At 51.5% G+C, this 16,919-nt stretch overlaps 7 non-coding genes across 7 annotated transcripts; 4 read left to right on the plus strand and 3 right to left on the minus strand.

The window, feature by feature from the left end:
* The first annotated feature begins 1,863 nt into the window (after window positions 1-1,863).
* Window positions 1,864-1,935, plus strand: TRNAE-UUC (transfer RNA glutamic acid (anticodon UUC)). Its single transcript has one exon. It is a non-coding gene; the product is annotated as a tRNA-Glu (tRNA).
* A 2,253-nt stretch (window positions 1,936-4,188) lies between these two features.
* Window positions 4,189-4,259, minus strand: TRNAG-CCC (transfer RNA glycine (anticodon CCC)). Its single transcript has one exon. It is a non-coding gene; the product is annotated as a tRNA-Gly (tRNA).
* A 1,699-nt stretch (window positions 4,260-5,958) lies between these two features.
* TRNAG-CCC (transfer RNA glycine (anticodon CCC)) lies at window positions 5,959-6,029 on the plus strand. Its single transcript has one exon. It is a non-coding gene; the product is annotated as a tRNA-Gly (tRNA).
* Window positions 6,030-7,461: 1,432 nt separating this feature from the next.
* TRNAG-CCC (transfer RNA glycine (anticodon CCC)) lies at window positions 7,462-7,532 on the plus strand. Its single transcript has one exon. It is a non-coding gene; the product is annotated as a tRNA-Gly (tRNA).
* Window positions 7,533-9,785: 2,253 nt separating this feature from the next.
* TRNAE-UUC (transfer RNA glutamic acid (anticodon UUC)) lies at window positions 9,786-9,857 on the minus strand. Its single transcript has one exon. It is a non-coding gene; the product is annotated as a tRNA-Glu (tRNA).
* A 6,220-nt stretch (window positions 9,858-16,077) lies between these two features.
* On the minus strand, window positions 16,078-16,149 carry TRNAH-GUG (transfer RNA histidin (anticodon GUG)). The gene has a single exon. It is a non-coding gene; the product is annotated as a tRNA-His (tRNA).
* Window positions 16,150-16,837: 688 nt separating this feature from the next.
* On the plus strand, window positions 16,838-16,911 carry TRNAN-GUU (transfer RNA asparagine (anticodon GUU)). The gene has a single exon. It is a non-coding gene; the product is annotated as a tRNA-Asn (tRNA).
* Window positions 16,912-16,919: the final 8 nt, after the last annotated feature.

Genomic DNA, 16,919 nt, shown 5'->3' on the forward strand with positions numbered 1-16,919 from the left:
GAAAATCTTCAATCCTAATGTCTAGATGAGCAGGGGGCCGAGTTGAAACCACCGCTGCACCCTGATCAGGAGAGTCATCTGCACAAATTCAGAGGCCAGGAACAGGAGAGACTGGGCACATCACTAAAGTTCTCTATCATGAGCGATTGGGCTCCCACCCTCACTCCCTGCCCGCTCTGTGACACTAGGCCCTGTGTGGAAACATCTTTTACTTTTTAAGACTGGGGGAAGGGGGATGGAGAGTTTCTCCCCGGCATCTAGTTGGAGGAAGGGTGGGGAGGTCACTAAACACGCTTCGGTCCTCAGGCAGAGTCCCATCCCGTGAAGAAGGATCCCGTCCAAAATATCAGCACTGGAGAAGTCGAGAAACCCTGGTGTAGATCAATATCCATACACCTGAGAGTCGAGAAACCACCAATTCCTGAGTAACTGGATGTGAGATCTGAGGAAAACTGTGGCGGCAGAGAGAACTCCAAGATTTTTGACCTGTGTGTAGAGAAGGATGGAGTTGGCATGGACTAAGGTGGGAAAACTGTAGGTGCAGCAGGTTGTAGGGGGAACTCATCCTCTGGGATTTTTCCCAGCAAGAACACTGGAGTGGGTTGCCACCTCTTTCTCCAGGCAGACTCCCTGACCCAGGAACCAAAGCCATGGCTCCCGTGTCTTCTACATCGCAGGCAAATTCTTTACCCACTGAGCCATCGGGGAGCCCTATAGCCGGGAAGATCTGTTTTCAAATGGCACTCGGGTCCTCCAGCCCATTGCACGGAAGAGCCAAGCAACTAACACCACGTGGTGGCAAAGGAAAGTACCCCTTTTACTGCAGGAGAACTGGCAGCTGATGCTCAAAAGACCCCCAATCATAGGATGGCTTTCAGGCAAGTGTAAATAAAGACAGCGTGGAGGAGAGGGTCCCAGGGTGTGTCTGATCAGCTCCCTACAGTCTTCTGACTGGTTGATGGTGAGGTAACAAGGTGAAATTTCTAGAATCAATATCATCTTCTGACCCTCTAAGGGCTAACGGGTCCACGTGCTTGTGGTCAGCAGCTTCCATCTGGGTTCTGTGAAAACAACCTCGGAATACGCGTCAAACATTGTTATCCATCGATGTCCTAAAGGGAGAAACTACAGGTCCTGTGATGCTGCTATGTGACTCATTCATCCTGAAAATTGGTAGCAGGCCTCCTACCCGACTGCTGCTCTTTGTCTCTGCATGTTCTCATGCCTCATTCATCCTTGAGCCAGACTTTTGGCAACTCAAGGATGGCTCAGGAGACAGAAGTTTTTCTCCACGCCGAACTGGGGAACACTGAGGTGTGGGTTAACCGAGAAAGCCCATTCGGGGATTGCTCGACTTTGGATCCAGAATCCAGTTCGCAGTCTTGGAGCCAGACTCCCGAGAACTTTCCATTCAAGCCCTCTTGGTTGCTGCATCCGCCCGAGTCCTTCTGGACGGTAGAGATGCGGGGTGTCCGTGAGCGGTCCCTTCTCACTCCGGGCACAACGCGTCCCGCCTCCTCCGGGCCCCTGGCCTCCGCTCCAGCTCCCCGGTCCCCAGCGACCTTCTGTTCTATTCACTCCCGGGCACCTCGCTAAGGCGGGTCACCAGTCCAAGTTCTGAGGTGCGGCCGGAATGAGGCAACTTGCTCCTGACTTGGGGACCAGGCGGGACTCGGGGGTGCTGGGTGCCTCACCTGCAGGTGCCTTTTCTGGGGGAAGAAGGCAAGGGATGGCCTTAGGAGAGGATTTCTGGCAGTGACGGCGAAGGCTCAAGACTTTAGAGAAGGCGCGAGACCTCCCCGGGGGAGAAAGGGAAACGGTGATTCTCGTCAGAGGCAAGAAGACGAGTACCCGGACTGCAAATCCCTGGTGGTCTAGTGGCTAGGATTCGGCGCTTTCACCGCCGCGGCCCGGGTTCGATTCCCGGTCAGGGAAACCTTTTGTGCAGCGTTTCATCCCCTGATCACCGTGTCGAGGAAGACTACAGTCGCCGATTCTCTGACCAGTGTAGTAGGTAGATGAGACGCTGCCGGGTCGGGGGGTCTGGCGGAGTGGGCAGTCGGCGCGGTTCCTGGAACAGCTTTGCGGAGCGCGGTCTGGAAGGACAGCGAGGGCCGCGGGGAGGGCAGGGTGTTGACCGTGAGTGTCGGTGGAGGGATGGGAGGCTGCACTGTGCCCGCCGGCTGCGGGCTCACACTTAACCGGGCACCGGAGAGACTGTGGTTACGAAGGTAGTTTTTCCCAGGATGAGGCTCGTCTACTGCGCTCGGGACCTGCAGATGCCGGGTTCTCCGCTACTGCGAACCGCGTTCGTGCTCTCCGCCGGTATCCCGTGGTTCATGACAGGCGACATCTCTTCCGTGGTGCCTCGCTGTGCTCCGCTCCCCAGATCCAGAGCGGGAGGTGCACCCCCAGCCAGCGCGCCACTGCTTGGAAGTAGGGTCTGCATCCCCATCTGCCGGCTTTCCTATTTCGTGACCAAAGCGTCTGGATGTGTCCTGCGTCTTGAGGCACGCCTCCTGTCTGTCCACAAGTGCCAGACGTGCCTTCTCCTGCAGCCTGCAGCCGGCCACGCGCGTGTGGGTGCGCGCGCCCGGCCCCCACCTGCCGGGCTCCGCACTGGTCCGGGCGGTCCCTGCAGGCTGGCCCGGCGGGCATCTGCCAGGGGAAGGCCGCGCGGCCCGGGTGCCGGGAAAGAGTGAGAGGCTCGCTCGGAAGCCTCGCGCTCCACAGTCCCTTTGGAGCCAGGTCAGACGGAGGCACCCCTTCCAGGAATGCGGAGGTCCGAGGCCTGCCTCCGCCAGGAGGCTCCCGGGGCCGGCGCGCCGTATCCCTGGCCCGGCCTAGGCAACTTCCCACCCGGCTAGTCCGTCCCCCTTCTCCTCTTCCACCCCAGCCGTGTTCCTGCGGAGAGTCAGCGCTCCCTCCACGCGCCCCTTGCCCGTCGGCCGCCCACCCCCCAGATATCACCTAGCCGCCTCTCCGGTGCCTGCGGAGGGAGTTGGATCTCTCTTTTCCTGCAACGGGAGGAGAGAGAACGTGCGGACCCAGGTGGCAACCCGTTCCCTTGCCGGTTCTCTGGACTCTGCCCATCGAGGGGCCTAGCTCAGGACCCTGGGTCTCCCGCGGCCCAGGGAGCCGGCCAAGCTGGGGCCTCTCCCACTGCTCCTCAAGAAAGAGCAGGAATGTCCTCCGGGATCCAGAAGAGGCACCCGGGAAAGCATCCTGCACAAGCCGGGACACTGCGCAATGGACCCCTTCGGAGCAACGCTTCCGTCGGCGCGTCCTTCCCTCCGAGGGCTTCGGGCAGACAAGAAATCATCTAGGACGATGAGCTCTCCACTGGCTTGACTGAGACCAGAGAGAGGAAAGGAGGGTATCTTCCAGGAGAGCAGCAGCACTGAAGCCTGTGGTCGCAGAGAGGCTTCTGGAGCCAGAGCGCCCTCTCTTCACCAGGGCTATCCAGGGGCTGTAGAAACCTCACCCGGCTGAGTCCGCCTCCTCCCCTGCTCCCTCTTCCTACACGTTCCCCCGTCTCCTACTCGCTCCTCCCGTCTTCGTTTTCTATTCTTGGTGGTCTTCGAGTGCCTCGGGACCTCTCACCTCCGCCACAGATTGCTTTTTTCCGGTAGTTCTGAGCTTCAAATAAGGAAACGTATGCAAGAGTGCAACGAATGCTCAACAGTGGTGACCCCCCCCCCTTTTTTTTGAATCAGTAACATTATCTGAATTATCAGGATTGTCTCGTTCGTAACAATTGCATTTTCATTGTCGGAATATACTGATGTACATTTAAACCTTACATGTTGAGTAATGAATGGGTTCTGCTATTTCCTTATGAATAATGATGTGCAGAAGAATATTCTTACACATACATCCTTGGCAATTCTGTAGGATAGAGACTGTTCTTTTATTTATCAGAGGACACTTGCAGGTAGAAAGGTAGAAACTGGCCAGCGAGGTGGTGACTGGGAGGCACGCCAAATGCTGCTCCGTCACAGCCCTGGGGCTCCGTACAGTCCCAGTTCCCACGACTCCTTAAATTATCTTCTGCTCAGGGCTGCCTTCGGATTATAGTCCCTTTTCTTACTCCTTGTGGGTAGAACCACGACATAACTGGACTTGGCGCGTGGAGCAGGCAAAACCAAGCAGTGAAAAGTCTGGGATGAAAAAGTAACACGAGCACGATGCATTGGCCGGGAATCGAACCCGGGTCCCCCGCGTGGGAGGCGAGAATTCTACCACTGAACCACCAATGCCCCGCTCGTTCGACGTTCTGACGGCTCGCCGCAGAATCTCCAAAGCGACTGCGACACCCTCGGCGGGCAAACAAAAGAGATTCCGAAAGAGGCTTACACCGCTGTGTTTGGAAGACAGAGTTCACAGACTGACAGGCACTCGAAGCAAAGGCTTGCCAAGAAGGGTTACAATCATGCAACAGCGTAAAGTGGGAACATTCAAGTGAAAATATAAAAATATCGGCGTTATTGGCTCACACCACAACTCTGAGAAAGACTCTTTTATAACCATACCACAGACCCATGCAGAAGATACATCGGAAATCCATCCAGATCCCTTGTTTATGACCCTCAGCCTCAGATTCCTACCTTAGAGGATCTGAGAAAATTATTCAACTTGCTAGGTTAGGCAAGTGAAATTCTAATCCACGTATGAAATAAGAAACAGAGGCAGAATCAGACTGTAATCAGAGGACGGAAAGGGCCAGAATCTAAATAGAGATAATGAAGAAATACACCATTTTTGGGGTATAAAATAGCGAGGCAGTCTTGTAAGCATTACAACAATAATATGTGTCAGCTTTCTAAGGTGTTCAAAGCATTTCGATGAATACGTGATATGCATAACCATTTAAAGATTAATTAATACTGTTTCCAACCAATGTTTGATTAAATGGAAGCATCTGATCTCCTAAACTGGACTCTGTGTTGTGCTGAGTTTTAGCATTTGAGACTCTGAGATGCATATGGGGCGTACGTAGGCTTTGGTGTTTTGGTTGTATAAGGAACAGACTAAATTCCAGAAAAGTATTGATAGGTGAAATGTTAACATGTTGGTCCTCTGATGAGACTGAAGTACAGAGTGATGTCTTTCTCTACTTTTCCCTGAGGTATTTACCCTGAAGAAAGGAACCTGGTGTGGGGACTCCCCCACATGTTGGGACTTAGGAATCATTATGACTTTTTGAAAGATAGGAGCTGCAGGTATGCAGTTATGGTTCTCTTGCTGAGAAGCCAAGGTAGGTGGAGGCTGAGTCATAAACTTGAGCTCAACAAGGAAATGGACCATCACCTCGACCTTGAAGAACTTTGGCTGTGTCTGCCCTCTGTCCAACACCAGGGCTCACACCGCCTCTGGCCAGCATGCTTTCATTTACCACCCCTATCAACCAGATCGACATGTATTCCCGCATCTCTTTCTAAACTGCAAACCTGCACTTTCAACTCACAACTCCTAATTCACAGGTCAATGCCTCCTATACGTCTGAGAGTCACAAATGCTAAAATGCAACACACCATCGAGCTCCCTTTCAGCATCACATACCACCCTCCGCTTCAGCTCTCTATGAACAGACCCAGGCACAGCGTCTCCCTAAGAGCAGTGGGCACTGTCTCTCGAGTGTTTCCGTCAGTCACCAGAACACACCCAAATCCGTTCCGACCCTTACCTGGTGTGTTTACCCTCACCACCAGCCACCCTTTTGTCCAAACCAGATCTTGTTAGCCTCTTTGTATATACTCTCTCATCCTCCTGGCACAGAAGTTTATGTCCAGTATAACCAACAGAGAATGCCTAACTAACCGGGTGCTTTTTTTTTTTTTTTTTTTTCTCCCTTAAGTTTTTCTCTACCTCTCTACCGAAGAAACCTGTTCCAAAAAAAAAAAAAAGTCCTTCCTGAGCCACTTCCTGAGGAGACCTAGTCCACCATAAAAAACCAAGGCATTGGTGGTTCAGTGGTAGAATTCTCGCCTCCCACGCGGGAGACCCGGGTTCGATTCCCGGCCAATGCATGTGCCTTTTGGTCGGCTCTCCGCTTTTCTCTGGCCAATATCCTTGGGCTAGACAAATTGTTTCCTATCTGGAATTTTACCAAGATCTGAGAACTGGGATCTACCTCACGAGGAAGGTCAGAAGCTCCACTCTCCAGTTTCTTGTATCTGCGAAGGAACTGCTCCGACAAAGCATCCTTCTTCCTGGACTCCTAACACTTCTCCCGCTACAGCTACTGTCTTTCCCTGATCTTCATTTCTAGAAGACAGGATAAAAGTAATAATGGTTTTAGTTTCAAGTTTTGCAAAACCAGGGATTCAGCAAACACACTTGGAGCTTCAAAGACATGATCTCTTCACAGTATGTGAGGGCTGCAAAATATGTGATGTTGAGAGCACTTTCTAAGAGTTACAATGAGTGGTACCTGTTGCTATTTTCCTCCATTATACCGCCTTAGGTATTGGTGGAAACCTAAGTTGTGGGTGAGGCGACAAGAAATCCCACATCGATTAGCTCAGGAATCGAACCCAAATCTCCAGTGCAGGAGGCAAGAATTCTACCACTGAACCACCAAAGCCAATACATTAGGGAAAAGTAGGGAAAGACATCACTCTGTACTTCAGTCTCATCAGAGGACCAACATGTTAACATTTCACCTATCAATACTTTTCTGGAATTTAGTCTGTTCCTTATACAACCAAAACACCAAAGCCTACGTACGCCCCATATGCATCTCAGAGTCTCAAATGCTAAAACTCAGCACAACACAGAGTCCAATTTAGGAGATCAGATGCTTCCATTTAATCAAACATTGGTTGGAAACAGTATTAATTAATCTTTAAATGGTTATGCATATCACGTATTCATCGAAATGCTTTGAACACCTTAGAAAGCTGACACATATTATTGTTGTAATGCTTACAAGACTGCCTCGCTATTTTATACCCCAAAAATGGTGTATTTCTTCATTATCTCTATTTAGATTCTGGCCCTTTCCGTCCTCTGATTACAGTCTGATTCTGCCTCTGTTTCTTATTTCATACGTGGATTAGAATTTCACTTGCCTAACCTAGCAAGTTGAATAATTTTCTCAGATCCTCTAAGGTAGGAATCTGAGGCTGAGGGTCATAAACAAGGGATCTGGATGGATTTCCGATGTATCTTCTGCATGGGTCTGTGGTATGGTTATAAAAGAGTCTTTCTCAGAGTTGTGGTGTGAGCCAATAACGCCGATATTTTTATATTTTCACTTGAATGTTCCCACTTTACGCTGTTGCATGATTGTAACCCTTCTTGGCAAGCCTTTGCTTCGAGTGCCTGTCAGTCTGTGAACTCTGTCTTCCAAACACAGCGGTGTAAGCCTCTTTCGGAATCTCTTTTGTTTGCCCGCCGAGGGTGTCGCAGTCGCTTTGGAGATTCTGCGGCGAGCCGTCAGAACGTCGAACGAGCGGGGCATTGGTGGTTCAGTGGTAGAATTCTCGCCTCCCACGCGGGAGACCCGGGTTCGATTCCCGGCCAATGCATCGTGCTCGTGTTACTTTTTCATCCCAGACTTTTCACTGCTTGGTTTTGCCTGCTCCACGCGCCAAGTCCAGTTATGTCGTGGTTCTACCCACAAGGAGTAAGAAAAGGGACTATAATCCGAAGGCAGCCCTGAGCAGAAGATAATTTAAGGAGTCGTGGGAACTGGGACTGTACGGAGCCCCAGGGCTGTGACGGAGCAGCATTTGGCGTGCCTCCCAGTCACCACCTCGCTGGCCAGTTTCTACCTTTCTACCTGCAAGTGTCCTCTGATAAATAAAAGAACAGTCTCTATCCTACAGAATTGCCAAGGATGTATGTGTAAGAATATTCTTCTGCACATCATTATTCATAAGGAAATAGCAGAACCCATTCATTACTCAACATGTAAGGTTTAAATGTACATCAGTATATTCCGACAATGAAAATGCAATTGTTACGAACGAGACAATCCTGATAATTCAGATAATGTTACTGATTCAAAAAAAAGGGGGGGGGGGTCACCACTGTTGAGCATTCGTTGCACTCTTGCATACGTTTCCTTATTTGAAGCTCAGAACTACCGGAAAAAAGCAATCTGTGGCGGAGGTGAGAGGTCCCGAGGCACTCGAAGACCACCAAGAATAGAAAACGAAGACGGGAGGAGCGAGTAGGAGACGGGGGAACGTGTAGGAAGAGGGAGCAGGGGAGGAGGCGGACTCAGCCGGGTGAGGTTTCTACAGCCCCTGGATAGCCCTGGTGAAGAGAGGGCGCTCTGGCTCCAGAAGCCTCTCTGCGACCACAGGCTTCAGTGCTGCTGCTCTCCTGGAAGATACCCTCCTTTCCTCTCTCTGGTCTCAGTCAAGCCAGTGGAGAGCTCATCGTCCTAGATGATTTCTTGTCTGCCCGAAGCCCTCGGAGGGAAGGACGCGCCGACGGAAGCGTTGCTCCGAAGGGGTCCATTGCGCAGTGTCCCGGCTTGTGCAGGATGCTTTCCCGGGTGCCTCTTCTGGATCCCGGAGGACATTCCTGCTCTTTCTTGAGGAGCAGTGGGAGAGGCCCCAGCTTGGCCGGCTCCCTGGGCCGCGGGAGACCCAGGGTCCTGAGCTAGGCCCCTCGATGGGCAGAGTCCAGAGAACCGGCAAGGGAACGGGTTGCCACCTGGGTCCGCACGTTCTCTCTCCTCCCGTTGCAGGAAAAGAGAGATCCAACTCCCTCCGCAGGCACCGGAGAGGCGGCTAGGTGATATCTGGGGGGTGGGCGGCCGACGGGCAAGGGGCGCGTGGAGGGAGCGCTGACTCTCCGCAGGAACACGGCTGGGGTGGAAGAGGAGAAGGGGGACGGACTAGCCGGGTGGGAAGTTGCCTAGGCCGGGCCAGGGATACGGCGCGCCGGCCCCGGGAGCCTCCTGGCGGAGGCAGGCCTCGGACCTCCGCATTCCTGGAAGGGGTGCCTCCGTCTGACCTGGCTCCAAAGGGACTGTGGAGCGCGAGGCTTCCGAGCGAGCCTCTCACTCTTTCCCGGCACCCGGGCCGCGCGGCCTTCCCTGGCAGATGCCCGCCGGGCCAGCCTGCAGGGACCGCCCGGACCAGTGCGGAGCCCGGCAGGTGGGGGCCGGGCGCGCGCACCCACACGCGCGTGGCCGGCTGCAGGCTGCAGGAGAAGGCACGTCTGGCACTTGTGGACAGACAGGAGGCGTGCCTCAAGACGCAGGACACATCCAGACGCTTTGGTCACGAAATAGGAAAGCCGGCAGATGGGGATGCAGACCCTACTTCCAAGCAGTGGCGCGCTGGCTGGGGGTGCACCTCCCGCTCTGGATCTGGGGAGCGGAGCACAGCGAGGCACCACGGAAGAGATGTCGCCTGTCATGAACCACGGGATACCGGCGGAGAGCACGAACGCGGTTCGCAGTAGCGGAGAACCCGGCATCTGCAGGTCCCGAGCGCAGTAGACGAGCCTCATCCTGGGAAAAACTACCTTCGTAACCACAGTCTCTCCGGTGCCCGGTTAAGTGTGAGCCCGCAGCCGGCGGGCACAGTGCAGCCTCCCATCCCTCCACCGACACTCACGGTCAACACCCTGCCCTCCCCGCGGCCCTCGCTGTCCTTCCAGACCGCGCTCCGCAAAGCTGTTCCAGGAACCGCGCCGACTGCCCACTCCGCCAGACCCCCCGACCCGGCAGCGTCTCATCTACCTACTACACTGGTCAGAGAATCGGCGACTGTAGTCTTCCTCGACACGGTGATCAGGGGATGAAACGCTGCACAAAAGGTTTCCCTGACCGGGAATCGAACCCGGGCCGCGGCGGTGAAAGCGCCGAATCCTAGCCACTAGACCACCAGGGATTTGCAGTCCGGGTACTCGTCTTCTTGCCTCTGACGAGAATCACCGTTTCCCTTTCTCCCCGGGGAGGTCTCGCGCCTTCTCTAAAGTCTTGAGCCTTCGCCGTCACTGCCAGAAATCCTCTCCTAAGGCCATCCCTTGCCTTCTTCCCCCAGAAAAGGCACCTGCAGGTGAGGCACCCAGCACCCCCGAGTCCCGCCTGGTCCCCAAGTCAGGAGCAAGTTGCCTCATTCCGGGCGCACCTCAGAACTTGGACTGGTGACCCGCCTTAGCGAGGTGCCCGGGAGTGAATAGAACAGAAGGTCGCTGGGGACCGGGGAGCTGGAGCGGAGGCCAGGGGCCCGGAGGAGGCGGGACGCGTTGTGCCCGGAGTGAGAAGGGACCGCTCACGGACACCCCGCATCTCTACCGTCCAGAAGGACTCGGGCGGATGCAGCAACCAAGAGGGCTTGAATGGAAAGTTCTCGGGAGTCTGGCTCCAAGACTGCGAACTGGATTCTGGATCCAAAGTCGAGCAATCCCCGAATGGGCTTTCTCGGTTAACCCACACCTCAGTGTTCCCCAGTTCGGCGTGGAGAAAAACTTCTGTCTCCTGAGCCATCCTTGAGTTGCCAAAAGTCTGGCTCAAGGATGAATGAGGCATGAGAACATGCAGAGACAAAGAGCAGCAGTCGGGTAGGAGGCCTGCTACCAATTTTCAGGATGAATGAGTCACATAGCAGCATCACAGGACCTGTAGTTTCTCCCTTTAGGACATCGATGGATAACAATGTTTGACGCGTATTCCGAGGTTGTTTTCACAGAACCCAGATGGAAGCTGCTGACCACAAGCACGTGGACCCGTTAGCCCTTAGAGGGTCAGAAGATGATATTGATTCTAGAAATTTCACCTTGTTACCTCACCATCAACCAGTCAGAAGACTGTAGGGAGCTGATCAGACACACCCTGGGACCCTCTCCTCCACGCTGTCTTTATTTACACTTGCCTGAAAGCCATCCTATGATTGGGGGTCTTTTGAGCATCAGCTGCCAGTTCTCCTGCAGTAAAAGGGGTACTTTCCTTTGCCACCACGTGGTGTTAGTTGCTTGGCTCTTCCGTGCAATGGGCTGGAGGACCCGAGTGCCATTTGAAAACAGATCTTCCCGGCTATAGGGCTCCCCGATGGCTCAGTGGGTAAAGAATTTGCCTGCGATGTAGAAGACACGGGAGCCATGGCTTTGGTTCCTGGGTCAGGGAGTCTGCCTGGAGAAAGAGGTGGCAACCCACTCCAGTGTTCTTGCTGGGAAAAATCCCAGAGGATGAGTTCCCCCTACAACCTGCTGCACCTACAGTTTTCCCACCTTAGTCCATGCCAACTCCATCCTTCTCTACACACAGGTCAAAAATCTTGGAGTTCTCTCTGCCGCCACAGTTTTCCTCAGATCTCACATCCAGTTACTCAGGAATTGGTGGTTTCTCGACTCTCAGGTGTATGGATATTGATCTACACCAGGGTTTCTCGACTTCTCCAGTGCTGATATTTTGGACGGGATCCTTCTTCACGGGATGGGACTCTGCCTGAGGACCGAAGCGTGTTTAGTGACCTCCCCACCCTTCCTCCAACTAGATGCCGGGGAGAAACTCTCCATCCCCCTTCCCCCAGTCTTAAAAAGTAAAAGATGTTTCCACACAGGGCCTAGTGTCACAGAGCGGGCAGGGAGTGAGGGTGGGAGCCCAATCGCTCATGATAGAGAACTTTAGTGATGTGCCCAGTCTCTCCTGTTCCTGGCCTCTGAATTTGTGCAGATGACTCTCCTGATCAGGGTGCAGCGGTGGTTTCAACTCGGCCCCCTGCTCATCTAGACATTAGGATTGAAGATTTTCTTCTCAAGATCGCGTGGTTTCCGGCCATGAAGCCTTTTCTTTGTCTCCATCCTTGAAATCAAGCTCTTCTGAGCCTGCCCTTTAGGGGCTGCCAGGAATAAGTCTGGGTCTTCTCAGTGAGGCTCCTCTCATCCCTTACAGAGTTTCACCTCTCTTTGAGTACAGCCTGTAGAGAAACTTGACAGGCTACATTATTTGAACTTCCCTGAGGAGGAAATGCATGTGAAGAAGAGGGTTTGAGTGGGGTGTCCAATACATGAGGCCACACCTCCAGCCACACTGGCAAACAGCCTTCTCCTCTCCCAGGTGGCCCACCCACTGGGAGTTCCATACTGGGTCAGCCTGAGCTCCTGAAACACCCAAGCCAGGAGGGACACCTAGGGGAAACCAGATGTCCACTTCAGTCCTGTCCCCAAGGAACCCCAAAAGGGTCCTGACTGAGAAACAAGGCAGTGAGTGAATCCTCTCTTATTAGGTAGGCGGAAAAGAGATCAAAGAGAAAATGAAGAAAATCTTGTGAAGTTTCAGCATCTAGAGTTACCAATGAAGGTGGATTATCCCCCTGGCTGGTGAAGGGGAATGGAGTCCCCTTGTCCAGTCTACCCAAAATAGGCAAAGCAGACAAGGATGGCCTGGCTACCAGTGAGTAGGGAATCCCCGATCTTCCCATCTGCTAGTACTCGAGCTGCCCTAGGCATGATTTCCATACATTTCCAGGATGCAGTTAACTGAATTCTTTTTATTTTCCCAACTGCTCTTATTTGACTGAAAGGATTGAGCAGGTGTGGAGCATATATGAAAACCACTACAACAAGGAAAGCAAGTGTTATTGAGAGTGTCTCATTTCTCTCCCACCCACCTCTTTAAAATTCATTGCACTTTCCCAAGTAGGGTCCCCGAGTTGGGCCCATTTTACTTTTAATGCACAGCTGGTAGAATCTAAGAAGAGTCTATGAGGTTCATGGATGACTATTTGAAGTATGGTACTCATTTTTATTGAAACGTGCATTCCAAAAAGAAGTGAACGAATCAATCTCACCGGAGCCTTATCTATAGAAATAAAAGGGAAAGAAGAATTACATATAAATGTAAAATGTCATAAGATGGCCTTAAGCATCTCTATTTCCACTAAAGTCCTTCTTCCCTGGATATGATCAACAGTGGCTTCTCTTTCCCCCAAATCTGACATCCAGGGCCAGACCCTAAGATCAGTTTCCAGGCTCCAGCCTATTATCCCTTCTCTCTATCTCCTGTTCTCCCTCATCTTCTTTTATGTGCACAAAACAAAACAAGAGCTCTCCCCTAGCTTTCCGTTTTCAACATCACACCCAATGATCAACTTTGCAAATTAGGTACCCTCCATTGGAGTCTCTTTCCCTAGAAAGAAGAGGAAATGTTAAATAGCACAAAGTTTTGTACTTTCCACAGTTAGAAATTACTGAAGAAAACTTTCTCTTGATCAAAGGTCTGAAAAGTGAGTTAACTTCCTGCTGCCCCCTCACCCCTCCTTCACCACCAGCACCCCTCAACTTGCCCCCTCAACTTGCATCTGGAAATGCAAACTGCTTTGGCACTTGCACATCTTTCTTGCAAGTTCTCCAGCCCTGCGGGCATCTGGGCATTTGTCTCCCCAGAGGCCACAGTAGAGGAGATTTGCCACAAAGGGGCAGCCCGTACCTGTGAGGAAGGGCTGGTGTCCCACAGCAAAAGGAGAGGCGGAAGCAATGCCTGGGTGACGGTTGCATGAATCATTACAGGTGCAAAATGTATCATACGGTGTGGGAATGAACAGAACGGGAAGACTTGCTCTGCCTGACTATAAGAGTTACTGTGACCTCCTGTAGATCAGCGATGTGCAAGTGGTATCAGGGTACACAAATAGAAAACCGACTGATTTGAGAGATTTGAAACCCATAGCTCAATATGTGAATGGGTTTTCAGGAATAGCAGTTCAATAGGGAGAGGAAATAGGTTCGATATTGGGGGTGAGGCAGCTTTATTTCTACCTCACAGACAAGAATCAGTCTGAGTTACATTGTAAACCAAGACATAAAAGTCAATGGTAGAAGGCATTTTGAGGATACTTTGTGATTTGGTCGTAGGCGAAGATTTACTAAGCAGGACACAAATAATGTATTAAAATAAAACCAAGACAAATGATACATTAGACTTCAACAATGTTAACCATATCTTGTCGGTCAAAGATGCTACTAAAGTGGAAAAGCAAGCTACAAAGAGGAAGAAAATATTCACAAAAGATAGCTTACAATCCTGCCTCCCCGTGATTATAATATATAATGACCTCCTCCCATCCAGTAATATTCTTTACCAGCTGAGCCACAAGGGAAGCCCAAGAATACTGGACTGGATACTATCCCTTCCCAGGGGATCTTCCAGATCTAGGAATCCAACCAGGGTCTCCTACATCACAGGCAGATTCTTAGTATCAGGAAAGCCCTATCTTCGAGGAACATACAACCAACTTTTTCCAGATGGGTGAAAGATAATGAACAGGTACATCAGAAAAGATGATGTGCAGTCCTATTTTTAAGTAACATACAACCAACTTTTTTCAGATGGATGAAAGATATGAACAGGTACATCAGAAAAGATGATGTGCACATGACCAACAAAGCATACAAGGAGCGGTCAGCGCTTTTAGCTGTTAGAGAAATGGATATTAAAACCACACTGAGATACCACTAATCTTAGTAGCATGGCTAAAATTTTCATAAGGATACTCTTTGGTACCATCAATTCTTCGCCTAGTTTGTTTGTTTGTTTGTTTTTTCCCTAAGGGAAATGAGAACCTATGTCCACAACATCTCTTGTGGAGAGAATGCTCAAAGCAGCTTCATTCACAATAGTCAATACTGGAAACAGCTCAAATGCTCTCTGTAGAGTGAATGGTAAACAGACTGTGCTGTGTTACTGCCATGGCATACATCTTAACAATGAAAGAGAAATGACATCTGCTTTACACAACAATGGATAAAGTCAGAGATATTATACAGATAAAGAGGTGTAGAAAAGCGTATTTCCACTATGGTTGCGTTTCCATGACATTTTAGAAGAGGCAAACGTACAAATGAAAGGAGTCTGGATAGTGATGATCAACAAACAAAACAGAGGCCGATGACAATGATTTTAATGATTCCTCATTGCTGATTGAATTGTCACTAAATTCAGGCAAAGGGGACAATGATAGTATGATGAGGAGTTACCTTGTTGGCCCAGTCTGAGAGATGAAAATGTTGAGGCACTGTCAAAGTCCAAATACAGCAGAAGTAAAAACACGGGGTCACCGAAACAACAATTAGTAAAGGTTGACGGTGCCCGAAAAGATGGTTCAGAAAAAGGGAATGTTCCAACAAATTATGGAAGGAGGCTCAGAGGTGTACTGTTAAAAGCAGCTTATGCAGTGAGGAGGCAATGACTGTTTATTCTTCACTGTGATTGGTTATATCAGAGTTTTCCTTGTGATGGGGATATGGTGAAAAGTGGTTACCTCCTATCATTTTTTGTGAACAGTTTTGTTTTGTTTATGGTTTACAGAGGCATAAACAAGAATGGCCCAAGGTAAGTTTCACTCATTTTGCAAAATAAGTTAAGGTAGCTTTTGCATGCACAACTAACAGTTTCCTTTACTAGGGGAATCTTCAAGTCTGATCTCCATTTGTGATTGACCGAAACCCCCCGCTTTGGGTCCTGCTCTCAGTATAAGGTTCCTGCTCTCAGTATAAGGTTCCTGTCTGTCGCCAGCAAAGCTGTGGTCAGGCGGAAGAATCACATGTTCGCTGTTTCCACTAGTTGGTTGTCAGAGCAGAGGGTGCTGTAGTCACCGTTCTTCATCACTTATAAGCGGTGATTGTTAAGTTCCCCCAGTAGTCCCGGCCTGATGGATACCGTTTGTCTAGTTGAGTGGCGGCCCACAGGCATTTAAGATCCTTGAGAGCGTAAAACGAAGGGCACTAGAGAGGTTAGTACGAGGACTAGGAAGGGAACAATGGCCAAGGACTGAAAAAGTCCTCGGAGCAGAGATTCCCAGGAGCCCAGAAGAACCCGGCAAAACAAGTCTAGGGAGGAGGAGTCGCCTATCTGCTACAAGTTTTATCGGGTCTTTATCCTGCCCGTCTTGAGTAACAAAGAAACGATGCGTTCCACCGATTACAGCACAGGAGGCTCCTTGCTGGGCTTCCCTATGTCACAGCAGCAGAAAAGGAGAAACCACCGCCTTCAGTTTCCTTCTGCTCAGACCAGGGATGAGAACGTTGAGACGAGTACTCTATGGGATTACAATTGTGCAAGTTTCCAGCCGAAGTAAAAGGGAAGCAGCCGTCAGGAGTGACGGATGAGAGTGCCGTGACTCGGATTCGAACCGAGGTTGCTGCGGCCACAACGCAGAGTACTAACCACTATACGATCACGGCGCGCCACGGCTCCTGCCGCCGTCGCAGCCCTTGCTCTTACAAGGCGGACGTAAATTCCTTCCCGTCACTGCGCTGTTGCTGGACGACAACAGGTATGCATAGACTTTCTTTCGTCTCTGCTCTCTTATCCAGTCCCTTCCTCTCAATTTTGATACATGGTGACTAAATCAAAACAGAAACCAAATCTTGCCTCCCGCAAACGGGCCCGTGCCTCTGCACAGACCTCCTGGGAAGTCTCTTTATCCTGATCCCCACCTCGCCGGCTTCTTTCCCGGCACGTCGCGTTTGTCCCTTAGGACCGACCTCCGCACCCCCTGGTTCCCGCTCCCGCCCCACCGACCGCGGACCAGAGGAGGGAGGGCGGCGCCAGCGAAGCAATCGGAGAGCCGTCACAGGGCCCACCGGGGGTTCAGCTTCCTTCGGCTCAGGCCCGAGGCGTCTCGGGGGCGCTGCATCTGCGGCGGGTGTGGAACCAGGCGCCGCGGGGATGAACCGCTGCCCTTCTGGCTTCGGAATCGCCCGACTCCCGGCTTCCCCACGAGCATCAGCGCGCTGCGTCGAAGTCAGTTCTCCGGCTGTCCGAGGGTTTGAGCCGGTGTCGTTGTCCACGAAAAGGCGTGTGACTCTGCCTGGCGTGGAACGGCTACGTTTCTTCTCTATGGCATTGAGAGGCGTAGGTCGTTCGTTAGTCTCTGTGGCGCAATCGGTTAGCGCGTTCGGCTGTTAACCGAAAGGTTGGTGGTTCGAGCCCACCCAGGGACGCCTTCCGC

This window comes from Bos javanicus, chromosome 3 (genome assembly GCF_032452875.1).
Source record: "Bos javanicus breed banteng chromosome 3, ARS-OSU_banteng_1.0, whole genome shotgun sequence".
Classification (NCBI taxonomy): Eukaryota; Metazoa; Chordata; class Mammalia; order Artiodactyla; family Bovidae; genus Bos; species Bos javanicus.